The sequence below is a fragment of the Scylla paramamosain genome, chromosome 11, assembly GCF_035594125.1.
Source record: "Scylla paramamosain isolate STU-SP2022 chromosome 11, ASM3559412v1, whole genome shotgun sequence".
Taxonomy (NCBI): Eukaryota; Metazoa; Arthropoda; class Malacostraca; order Decapoda; family Portunidae; genus Scylla; species Scylla paramamosain.
In genome coordinates, this window is record NC_087161.1 from 5,542,501 (window position 1) to 5,555,799 (window position 13,299).

Genomic DNA, 13,299 nt, shown 5'->3' on the forward strand with positions numbered 1-13,299 from the left:
TATATATATATATATATATATATATATATATATATATATATATATATATATATATATATATATATATATATATATATATATATATAAGAACTGCAGTTACAATCCCGCCAGTGCTTGCGTTATTTCGAGATCTCCCGTGAAGTCAAAACAGTGTTTACAGCACTAGATTGCTCCGAGAAAGCACAGCCACTTCCTTTGAGATAACGTTCAGTAAAGGCGTTGTTTGTTGAGACTATGCTCATTAAGGGCGTGTTCAGCAGCTCCATGGAAAAGTGATCACGCGCCGGCTGTTGTGGAATGGAGAGAGGAAACGCGCCAGTGACTAGTTTGTGCCGGACACGCTCGCCACCAATCAGCGGCCGCCTCGCTGTGGATCACGTTTACTTCATTTAGTTTTCTTTTTCATATTATTTTATTTATTTATCTTTTTATGTACCTCGTGTGTTCAAACTCATGGGCTACCCTGTCTTGTATTTCTAGAATCTCATCGGCTGAGCATGCTGAGAATTCACTGCAACGTATATAAGAAAAGTCTTACGATGTTGAAGTCATCGAAGGTAAATAAATGTCATCATATTTACTGTAGAGAGAAAAAAAATGCATGCTTATTGTATGAAATTTAAGATTAGAAAGCATGACACTTGAAATTATTTGTGCTTTCCTGGTGTACGAGTATTTCCGAGTAGCAGTGTGTGTAGTGGTGCAGTGCTCATCCATCTCAGTGAGTGTTGGAGACTGTGTGCCGGTAATAGCGTTCTTTGTGAAATCTTATCATTGTCTTATAAACTGATAAGGCGTCACAGAAAACAGCGTGTGGAATAAACTGCCATTAGTGCAAAACTCGAGCTCGATTCGCATCCCGCCTCGACAACTTCCAACAGGCTCTGCGTGGTGGAGGTCAATGGGGATTTTCAAGACTGTTTTCATGATATTGATGATAGTTAAGCAAGGATTCTGCATCGTGAATTGGAAAGAAAAGGAAGTTAAACTAATCACCTCAGTAGATTTTGAAAACAGTCCTACTGAAAACCCATAGCGTGTACCAGTTAGGGATGTAAATACGGAAAGCTGCAAGAAGCCATCAGGCCTACACGTGGCAGTCCCTGAGTGAAATATACCTACCTATTTCCATCTAACATCCCCACTCATTAATTTGTCTAATCTTCTTTTAAATTTTTCTAATGATTCATCACTAACGACCTGATTACTGAGTCCGTTCCATTCATCTACCACTCTATTTAAGAACCAGTTCCTTCCTATTTCTTTCTTGAACTTAAATTTTTCAAACTTGAATCCATTCTTGTTCTATCCTGATTACTGATCCTGAGAATTTTGCCTATGTCCTCCTTGTTATAACCGCTATATCACTTAGAGACTTTTATCAGGTTCCCTCTATGTCTCTCTAAGGAATTTAATAGCTTCAGTTTCGTTTCTTAAGGAATACTCATTTCCAGTATCCTTTTAGTCATTTCCCTTTATACTTATTCTAATAGACCTATATCCTTTCTGTAATATGGGGACCAGAACTGCACAGGGTAGTGTAGATGATGTCTGACCAGCGCCAAATATAACTTTAATTCCTATTCTGTATTCGATATCCGGCCGAATATTTCTCATATCTGATAGGTATTTCTCATATCGGATAGATCACATGATTGCAAGAACAAAATAACAGTCAACAATTAGTTTGAAATTCTAGAATACCAAGAGAAACAGATAAAATCTAATCACTCTTTGTGATAAAGGAAATAAATATATTTATGACAAAGCAAATATTTTTTTTAATGACAAAAGGGAGATCTATGATCCACAAATCATCGGAAGAATTTTTTTTACCAATGTGGTGAAGAAATAGGAACATCTCTCCTCTTTTTGGTAATCAAACAGTAGTCTACTACCCACAGTACACCTTCACTTTACTGAGTCCTACGCTCATTAAATTTATCATTCACGAACTCAAATTGTTGTCATAGCGTTATATTCTTGTCCTAAACATACCCAGAACCCGACTTAACCAGGTCCAGTACTCACTACTCACACACGCGTGCATGGGATCAACTGTTCAGTCTAGCCATGATGTTAAATTACGAGCTTCTAACGTATCGAGCATTAGTAATATTATAACTGTTATACCAAACAATACCACATATTGGTGACCATATAAGAACGACAGCATAAGGAAGATAATCAACAAAGATCACCCTAACAGTCCTGCCGCAGCTGTTGTGCTCGTACACATATACCCGCGGCAGACTTGACACTTGACTCATCTCACGCATCATTACTCGCCGGCAAAATACAAACGTTCGGACTACAGTTTCTGCTTCGGATTATCATCAAACAACAACCATGCTATGTGTACGCTAATCTTATATTAAATAGGTGTTAGTTAGTTAGTTAGTTAGTTAGTTATTTAGGTAGTTAGTTAAATGTCTGTTGTCTTACCCACATTTTTTGCATCATGTTATTTTACACCCACTCATGAGCATCAAGTTTTAACACTAATTATTTTTATCAGTATGTTACCAATTTGTCTAGTTATTCAAAGAGGGGCACCGGGTGACATTTGAGGTCCGAGTCCGGTTTAATTATATCTCGCATCCAGTTCAATATCCCAGTAGCATATCTTCCGAAGTCTTGCCGTTCACTTAGGTCATGTTTAATATAGTCCTCTCATCTACTCAAATCCGGTTTAATAACATCCGAAATCATCTTATTCTCTTGAGTTCGGTAGAATATCGTCCCTAGTCCTTTTACACACGCTGTCCAGTTTAGAGTAATCCAGATTTCTCTCACTAACTCGGATCCTTTTCAGTATCATCCAGAATCCCCTCATTAGCTCGGGTCCGGTTTGTCTTATTTACTTATTTATTCATTAGTGTGGTTCAGTATCATCCGAGGATCCCTTATTCACTTCGGTCCGCTTTACAGTGATCAAAATTCCTCTCACTAACTCGAATCCTGTTCAGTATCATCCGAAGTTCTCTTATTCGCTCGGATCCGGTTTACAGTGATCCAAAATTCTTTCATTCAACCGGGTTCGTTTTTCAATCAATCAGGGTCTTCTTGTTCACTCGAATCCGTTTTAATGCATTCAACGTCCTCTTATTCACTCGGATCCGGTTTAATGCATTTAACGTCCTCTTATTCACTCGGATCCGGTTTAATGCATTCAACGTCCTCTTATTCACTCGGATCCGGTTTAATGCATTCAACGTCCTCTTATTCATTCCGATCCGGTTTAATATTACCCAAAGTCATCTAAATCACTTGTATCCAGTTTAAAAGTCACCCAGAGTTTTCTAGTTCACTCGGGTCCGGTTCAATATCATTCCTAGTCCTCTCATTCACTCGGGTCCTGTTTAAAGTCACCTCAAGTCCGGTTCTTTACTCGTATTCGTTTAAACATCACCCAAAATCATCTTATTTACTCTGGTCCGGTTTAGATTTATGTAGAGTCGCCCCAAACAAGCGGCCAGCAGATGAGTCCATACCGCCACATCCCCACCCCGGCGCCCCTGTCGGCTGCGGATGAGCGGAGGGGAGGGGGGGCGGTCTGGTGAAGAAGACACTCCCAGCGTTCATTAGTCGCGTTCGGCGCTCATCACTCTGTACTCTCGTGATGCAGCAGTACTTGTGAGAGGGTGGTGATAGTGGTAATGGGCTGCAGATCTCTCTCTCTCTCTCTCTCTCTCTCTCTCTCTCTCTCTCTCTCTCTGTGTGTGTGTGTGTGTGTGTGTGTGTGTGTGTGTGTGTGTGTGTGTGTGTGTATTTTCCATTTATATTTTTCCTTCTATTATAATTCCATATGTAATCATGCAATTCCCTAAGATCACTTAAAATTACTTAAAATGTACTTAACGTGAAATTGTAATTCATAACCACTTACTTGTGTGTGTGTGTGTGTGTGTGTGTGTGTGTGTGTGTGTGTGTGTGTGTGTGTGTGTGTGTGTGTGTGTGTGTGTGTGTGCGTGTGTGTGTGTGTGTGTGTGCCTAAGGTCGCACGGAGGATCCCATGTCAACACTTAGCGTTTATAAGTATTAAGTGTCTTTCCCTCCACCTTCTCTCCCCCTCCTCTCCCCTCCTTCCCTCCTCACTTTTTCCTGCCCTCCACCACCACTAAGGGCGTCACGTGTTGGGCTGCGAGGGGCGTGCAGGGTAAGGGGAGTGGAAGTAAGTAAGAGTGATATAAAGTTGAGTGGTGAGAGAGAAAAAAAAAGTGTTACCTAAAGACACACAACGAACCAGAAAGTAATGTAAGAATGAATTTAAGTGGCGAGAGAGAGAGAGAGAGAGAGAGAGAGAGAGAGAGAGAGAGAGAGAGAGAGAGAGAGAGAGAGAGAGAGAGAGAGAGAGAGAGAGAGAGAGAGAGAGTCAGAAGGAAGAAGTAGGGCATACAAATAAAAATAAAGTAATGATAACAAGTAGTAGATAAATTATCATACGTATCATTTACACTTACGTATAGCAAACACACACACACACACACACACACACACACACACACACACACACACACACACACACACACACACACACACACACACACACACACACATCATATTCCTTCACAGTCAGACATGCACAATTCTACAATATTTTTTTTTTTCATGCATAAGGAAGAAAACCCAAGGACAAACCACAAAGTAACCCCCAAAAAATAAAAAATAAATAAATAAAATAAATAAATAAATACATAAAAAAGAAAGAATAAAAAAAAGGAGAGAAAAAAAAAACGGAAAAAAGACGACAGTAATTGCCAACCCCATAAAAAAACAAACAAACACACAAACATACACTTTACTTCCCATAATGAATAAATCAATAAAAAAGAGCAAGAAAGAGAAAAAAAAAATAAAACACGAAGAAGTTCACACTAATTACATCTCTTATAACGAAGGCAAACACACAACACACAAACTTTACAACAATAAAAGAAAAGCCAGCGTGGAGGGCAGAGGGAGTGAGGCGGCCAGTCCCTCCACCCACCAACATACACACACACACGCCCACGCCCACACACACTGCATGGGCTGAGCAAGGTCGGCGGGCGGTCACGGGCGGTCAACTTCAGATGCGCTGGAGGTTGCAACACGCCGCCACAAGGAACTGAAAGGAAGATTTTAAACAAAGATTACAAAGAGGATTATGTCTGATTTTACAATACAAAGATAAATACTCTCTACAATAGCGATACTAGAGCGAGAGAGAGAGAGAGAGAGAGAGAGAGAGAGAGAGAGAGAGAGAGAGAGAGAGAGAGAGAGAGAGAGAGAGACTACAGTAGAGAAGAGAATGGTGTGAATGATATAAAAGGTGTAATAAGAGTGTGTAAAAGTAGTAGTAGTAGTAGTAGTAGTAGTAGTAGTAGTAGTAATAGTAGTAATAGCATCACTGTAATCCACATAATAAACACTGGAACCTTTACAAACCTTTATTTATTGTCTTTATTTTCCTTCCCCTCCTCTTCTGTTGCGTCACAAAGCCTCTCCTCTCCTGAGTGTCATGCAAGGGTGACTTCTGCACCACTACTACACAGTCTGCATGAGTAGCCTTGTGTGTGCTACCTCGCCACCTTGACTAAGTGTGGTAAGTATCTATTCACGCGTCTATCTATCTATCTATCTATCTACCTATCTATCTACCTATTTATTCACCTATTTACGCGTCTGTCTGTCTATCTATCTATCTATTTATCTACACCTACATGAACAAGCTTAACAACAAACTGTCGGTCATGCATAATCTCTCTCTCTCTCTCTCTCTCTCTCTCTCTCTCTCTCTCTCTCTCTCTCTCTCTCTCTCTCTCTGTGGCTTGTTGTTGTTTATCTCGAGTGACAGCTTAATGGAGCGAATGAGGGAGACAGGGAGAGAGACAGACAGAAGGAGGCACTGGAGGGAAGAGAGGGAGAGGGAGAGGGAGAGGGAGAGGGAAAGGGAGAGGGAAGGAGAGAATGAGGAAGAGGAGGAGGATGCTAAAAGGTCATTATCATTTTTCCTCCTTCTTGTGTTTATTCTTTGATTCTTATGAATTTTACCGGTCAATGAGAGAGAGAGAGAGAGAGAGAGAGAGAGAGAGAGAGAGAGAGAGAGAGAGAGAGAGAGAGAGGGGATAATTCAGGAAACGAACAATTTGAACCAACGAGAGAGAAAGAGAAAGAGAGAGAGAGAGAGAGAGAGAGAGAGAGAGAGAGAGAGAGAGAGAGAGAGAGAGAGAGAGAGAGAGAGAGAGAGAGCCTAACAAAGCGTCTGCAGAACACATAGGACAGCCTTGTGTTTACATACACACACACACACACACACACACACACACACACACACACACACACACACACACATGCTAAAAACCTGCACGTAAGATAAAGTGTGTACGTGTGTGTGTGTGTGTGTGTGTGTGTGTGTGTGTGTGTGTGTGTGTGTGTGTGTGTGTGTGTGTGTGTGTGTGTGTGTGTGTGTGTGTGTGTGTGTGTGTGTTGCCACAGCTGTCTGGATATGATAAACAAATTGACGCATTCCCCTGTCGTATTTTAAAATGATGATAAAGATAAGGATGAGGAGGAGGAGGATGAGGAGGAGGAGGAGGAGGAGGAGGAGGAGGAGGAGGAGGAGGAGGAGGAGGAGGATGTCGTGCAGGATGTGTTTGACCCTCTAGAAGTCTGGTTTTATAGTAGTTGTGATGTTTCTCTCTCTCTCTCTCTCTCTCTCTCTCTCTCTCTCTCTCTCTCTCTCTCTCTCTCTCTCTCTCTCTCTCTCTCATTCTCTCTGCTTCTACGTCTTTACAACTGTATTTCATCTGGCCAACAATAAAAACAGTAACAACAGTAACAACAACGATAACAACAACAAATTTACTGCTACTACTACTACTACTACTACTACTACAACTACTACTACAACTACTACTACGAAGAGAGGATTAGGACCAAAAGAAAAAGAAGAAGAAGAAGAAGACGAAGACGAAGAAGAAGAAGGAGAAGAAGAAGAAAAAGAAGAAGACTCTGCTTTCCTCCCCCAACCAAGACTTGAGGTGGTGTTAGTGTGAATGAAGAGAAGGGAAGGGAGGGAAGGGGAGGGGAGGAGGAAATACTACGAAGGGAGGTGGAGAGAAGATGGAGGAAGTAGGTTAAAAAAGTGAGGAAGAATGAAACACTCTACCCTCCCTTCTGGTGAAATGGAGGAGGAGGAGGAGGATGAGGAGGAGGAGGAAACATCTGGCAAATAAAAAAATAAACTGACTTGCTTAATTTCACTAAGATCAACATTAGGGAGGGAAATTTCTATAACAAACCTCCTCCTCCTCCTCCTCCTCCTCCTCCTCTTCCCCTCCCTCCTCTTATCTACCTCACTTCCTTTAAATAACCCACGTAGCTCCCCTTTCCCCTTTCCCCCCTACATGTACTCCATTCCCCACCACCACAACCTCCTGCTCCCCCTCCTCATCCACCCACACCCCTCATCTTCCTAATCCATTTAAATTCCCCCCTTTCTCCCTCCCCCTTTCCCCTTCACAACAACTCCACATTCCTTCCCTCTCCCTCCCTCCACCGCCTCCATTTCCTACCCACCCACACGGATTTTCCACCCACCCATCCACTCACTCTGCTCCACCTCCCCTTTCATCATCATCATATTCCACGACCTTCCATTACTCCTTCTCCTCCTCCACCCTTCCTTCTCCACTCCCTCTTCTCCGCATTCTCAATTTTTCTTCCATTCATCCTCCATTCCTTTCTTAACTCCTCGTCTCTCTATCTCTCCCTTCCATATTCCTCCTCTTCCTCCTTCATTTTTTAGTTCATTATCACTTTTTTTTTGTACTCGTCTCCGCTTCTTCCTTCTTCTTCTTCTCCTCCTCCTCCTCCTCTTCCTACTGCTTCACGGATCTGTGCTGTTTGCTTGCTCATAATTGCTCTCACACAAACACAGAGATAACAGAACAAAGGTAAACAAAACAAAGAGTAGAGAACAAATACACACACACATGATAACAAATAAACAGAGCAGGAAAAAGTGATGAGAGAGAGAGAGAGAGAGAGAGAGAGAGAGAGAGAGAGAGAGAGAGAGAGAGAGAGAGAGAGAGAGAGAGAGAGAGAGACCTAGAAACAGTGAGAAAAGGATATATGAAAACCATAAAAACAGAAAAGAAATACAGGTAACATTTAAATTACGTAGTACAATGAAAAAAAAAGGAAAGAAAAAAGGATGAAAAAAAAAAAAAGTCAGCTGATTACTAAAGGGAAGCGATTAATACCTTGGACCTTGACAGTGATCAGTTAAGACAAGGACAGACACGCCAAGAGAGCACCGTGGCATGACAAGGCTGTAATGAGGTGGCGTGCGCGACGAGGGGGCGTGAATGGAGGAGTGAAAATGCCATACGCACCACTGAACTCACCTGCGTTGCTAATATTCACGCATCGCCACCTTTGATTTTACGTCATGCAAAAAAAAAAAAAAAAAAAAAAAAAAAAAAAAAAAAAAAAAAAAACACTGGAGACACGGGATGGTTTATAGGACAAGTGTATGGAGACTGGGAAATGTTAAACGCGTCACTAAATTTCACTGCGTTGCTAATTTTCACGCATCACCACCTTCAATTTCAGACCATAATTCTGAAACATTCCTGTGCCGCACCTCCATTATTTCAAAAGACTCTATATAGTTGAAGTTACGCGTGCTTTTAAGGGTGTTTTTTTTTTTTACGGTACTAGCGACAGATTGACAAAATTTCTACATTATTAAAAGGAGAAACAGTCTTGACAACCCGGCTAATCACTTGTGTGGCTTTTGAAAATCGTCGAGGTGAGAGGGCAAAGCATTTCTAAATACGGGGTGATGTCAGACGCTAACACTGAGCACTGGCGACACTGGAGCAGACCTTGACAAGTGGTATTTGCAGAGCGCATTCTCAAAACATTCGGGGTCTTGTCTTGAGTAGGTTTAAGAAGCTCTAATGGACAGTGGTGTGGTTTTCCAAGGTTGTTTTCATGGTTCAAAAAGGGATGGTTCAGGGTTTTCAGGTGATAGTGTGTGTGTGTGTGTGTGTGTGTGTGTGTGTGTGTGTGTGTGTGTGTGTGTGTGTGTGTGTGTGTGTGTGTGTGTGTGTGTGTGTGTATATATATATATATATATATATATATATATATATATATATATATATATATATATATATATATATATATATATATATATATATATATATATATATATATATATATATATATATATATAATTTTTTTTAAGTAAGAGTTTGTAGTTTTATTTTTTTTTTATTTAGTTTTCAAGTTTTCAAGTGATATTTTAAGTTTAACAAATGATAGTTTTTTTTTTTTTTAAGTGATACTTTAAGTTTTTCAAGCGATAATTTAAGATTTTTCAAGTGATAATTCAAGTATTCCGAGTGATAGTTTAATTTTTCAAGTGAAAGCTCAAGTTTTCAAATGATAAAGTAACAAGAACACTGCTTTGTCAATATGAAAAAAAAAAAAAAAAAAAAACGCACAAGAACCAGACTAATAATTTTATGTGGCGAGCTTTAACAGACCAGACAAATTCATGGATAGGGATGACAGGTGGGAATAGACAGGTATGCTTATTACAGGGACTGCCACGTGTCGCAATGATGGTTTCTTGTGGCTTCCTTTATCTTCTGATGTTCTTACGCTATAATGCTGTACGACTGAGTTTTCACGCCGCCCTAGTCTGTTCGCATATCTGTACTTGGTCCGGTTGAACACAGCATGAGCCGTTACTGACAACAGGTGAGAAATGAAAGATGAACACATGAATGGACATAAATTGTAGCTCCCCGAAGGCAGCTAAAGGATTTTAGACCCGCACGGTGACGCGAATCGTTTATTGCATTCGGTCAAACCAGAAGACATACAAAATAAACACAAGACGTGCATAGCACTGCTAACCACTGAGTACTGTATCAACCTAACGCATCACTAATCACGCAGTATGACAATTAGGGCAGTCGACCCCTCGTAATACAGATGTGGAACTCACGTGTTTGGTGTCTTTAGGAGGCCTGTCACCAAGCAACACCTGCTTATTGTATATTGTAGTGGTCTGATCTTTCCTGAAGTAGTCACACAGGAACGTGGTGGAGGTACAAAGGGATCTGTCCCTCCGGGCTTTGTCCCTGCTGGCCCTCGGCGCCTCACGCCTGCACGTCTTACCCTTAGGTCAGCGATAGTTCACCCCTCCCACATGTCACCGTCCCTCCTCATCTCGCTTTACTGCTGCGTCCACGCGTGACGCTTCTCCCAGTAATCACGAGCCTCACTACCACAGTGTAGCCACACCTTACATCTTCACCACTCTCATTCTCAGTTTCATTACATCTCTCATTTACTTAACTTTCATAGCATCAGAACTTAATATACTAGTTCACTTTAACTTTCGTAACACAGAACATGTTATTTAGCATACATATTTGTCTTGTCTTTACACCTATTTCTTCCATCGTTACTTCCATAAACATAAATAGTTAGTGAGTTATGTACGTTGAATGTCCCCGTTGTGTGTGCAGACAAGATACAGTGTTACTCAATGCAAACACAATAAGTAGGACAGTTTGATACCAGTAAATAGCTCACAATAACACTTACAATTCTACAAGGACACACGCGGCAGTAACTAATATATTAAAATTTAAGAAAGTAAAAAAAAAAACACGCTAGGGAAGACTGTGTATGTGTGTGTGTATGTCTGTGTGTGTGTGTGTGTGTGTGTGTGTGTGTGTGTGTGTGTGTGTGTGTGTGTGTGTGTGTGTGTGTGTGTGTAATAATAATAATAATAATAAACGGTTTATTATTTAGGCAGTTAACAAACTGAAAATGTACATAGGGGGTGGGGAAAAACTTAACATTAATCCTAAAGGTAAGTATACTGCGTACTATAAAATATGTATTCTTTGGAAATTTGTCAATACACTAACTAACTAGCTGTGCGTGCGTGTGTGTGTGTGTGTGTGTGTGTGTGTGTGTGTGTGTGTGTGTGTGTGTGTGTGTGTCGCCAGCCACCCGCCAACGACGTTCCGTAACAAGTGTGGCCATGGACAGTCACCGCCACACTCAGACAGTCGTGTGACAATTGGGGTGACGGGAAACATCAGCGTTACGTATTGCAACGCGGCCACACCGAGCACCATACTCTGAAACGCCTCTGCGCCGCACCTCCACTACATTCAAAAAGCTCTATACAGTTGAAGTGTGACCGGTTGCTGAGGATATTTTTACAGGTTAACAAGATTTCTACATTATCAACAGGAGAAGCACTTTTGTAAACGCGGTTAATCATCTTTGTGGCCTTTGAAAATACTCGTGGTGAGAGAGCAAAGTGTTCCTGAATACGGAGCCAAGCTGGGTTCTGCTGGTTGGTGCAGGAGGGTGCCAGTATCAGCCTCCCCTCCTCCCATCCCTGCAGCTTCATCCACTATTTGAGACACGACCTTAAGAGCATAAGATAAGAGAAAAGTTTCCAAAACCCAGTGCTGATTCAGACCAGGTACAGACACGCAGACGACCACCGTGGCATCACTCACTCGTTCAACATCAGAACCCCGGTAAATAAGGAATGGCGCAAGAGAACATTAAGCCTACACGTGGCAGTCCCTGTAGAAAATATACCTGTACCTATTTCCACCTGTCATTCCCCAAACCCACGTGGCAGGACCTGTACAAGGCAAATACTCGTGCAAATACTGGTAAATCTATCTTCATTTAACATCCCTGTCTGTAAGGTTATCTTATCTCTTAAAGGTTATGTACACCTCCACCACTCCACGCCGCCGCCTCCCCTCCACGGGGTCAAGGGTCAAGGAGGTGCGGGTGATTAGTGCGTCCAGGCGTCACGAACCCTGCTGGCGCCGTCACAGAGGAACACAAAGGAAGAACAAACAGCGACGTGCGTTCTGTTGTTCCTTGTGGGAGTATTGGTGATTATTTATTTACTTATTTATTTTTTAGTTATATGAAGAGAAGTTTGGGCAAGGTACAGGGAAAGAGAAGAAGAAGAAGAAGAAGAAGAAGAAGAAGAAGAAAAAGAAGAAGAAGAAGAAGAAGAAGAAGAAGAAGAAGAAGAAGAAGAAGAAGAAGAAGAAAGGATAACTCATAACGCTATTCTCTCCTAAAAAATGATAAATGAATAAGTAAGTGAATAAATAAACAGCAGGAGAGGAATGATTTAGTTGATCGGTTTATTTTCCCAGGTGTCTTGATGCTCCCCCACGCTACACTGTCTTAAATGAAGTAACAAGTGCAGGCTAGCGAAGGCGGAGACTCCTCGTCACGCTGGTCTGGCTGTCCCGAGTCCTGCCACACATCACGCCCAAGGACCACATTCTGAAACACTTCTGCGCAGCACCTCCACTGCATTCAAAAGGCTCTATATAGTTAAAGTTGTATGGATTTTAAAGGATGTTTTTGCGCTTCTAGAGGCAGATTAACAAAATTTCTACATTTTTAACAGGAGAAACACTCTTGAGAACCCGGTTAATCGTATCTCTAGGCTTTGACAATAGTCGTGGTGAGAGAGCAGAGCGTTTCAGAATGCAGGCCTTTTAAATACGTTACCTGGATTTTTAAGGCGTTTCTACGGTTCTAGTGACAGATTAACAAGATTTCTACATTAATAATAGGAAAAACGCTCTTGAGAATCCGTCTAATCTTCTCTGCAACCTTGGAAAGTAGTCGTGGTGAAAGAGCCAAGCGTTTCAGAACACCAGTCAAAGTCTTCCCGTTGTTACTCTGTTGTTCCTCGTACGCAGCTGCTGACGCGCCCTCACCTTATCGCCGCCAGGTCGCTGTGTCTGGCGGGGAGTTGCGCTGCGATGCTTGGAGAGTAACGCGACACTTCTGCCTGGCCTGAAGTGGGAGAGTGGCGGGGAGCGAGAGTGATGGAGTGGGGCGGCGCGGGGTGGGGAGGGATGGGATGCTCCTTCCTGCCCCGTGGCCCGTCCCGCCAGGGACTGATAAGCCTCGGGTCAGCTTATCACCACCACCACCGCCACCACCACCACCACCAGTACTGTCTCCGTGCCCCGTGCTGTGTAACATAATGTGTCGCGCGGTGAAAAACTTCCTCCAGTCTTTTTTTCTTTCACACTCGCACAGTTAAACGATAGTTCCCTTAACAACTTCAACAGATTTTTAGATACTTTATTTTCATTTTATCTATTTTTAATTTATCTATCTTTTGTTATTATAATCTCTTATTTTATTTTGTAGTCTTAAAGAGATAAAATTGACCTCCACACTCTCTCTCTCTCTCTCTCTCTCTCTCTCTCTCTCTCT

General features: G+C 41.8%; 1 long non-coding RNA gene across 1 annotated transcript in view; it reads right to left on the bottom strand.

Annotated features, from left to right (window-relative positions):
- Window positions 1-4,733: 4,733 nt before the first annotated feature.
- The window catches only part of LOC135104876 (uncharacterized), a 106,402-nt gene continuing 97,836 nt past the window's right edge, over window positions 4,734-13,299 (bottom strand). Inside the window, exon 3 of the long non-coding RNA XR_010270577.1 lies at window positions 4,734-5,110. This is a non-coding gene — a long non-coding RNA (uncharacterized LOC135104876). The remainder of the gene's footprint in view (window positions 5,111-13,299) is intronic.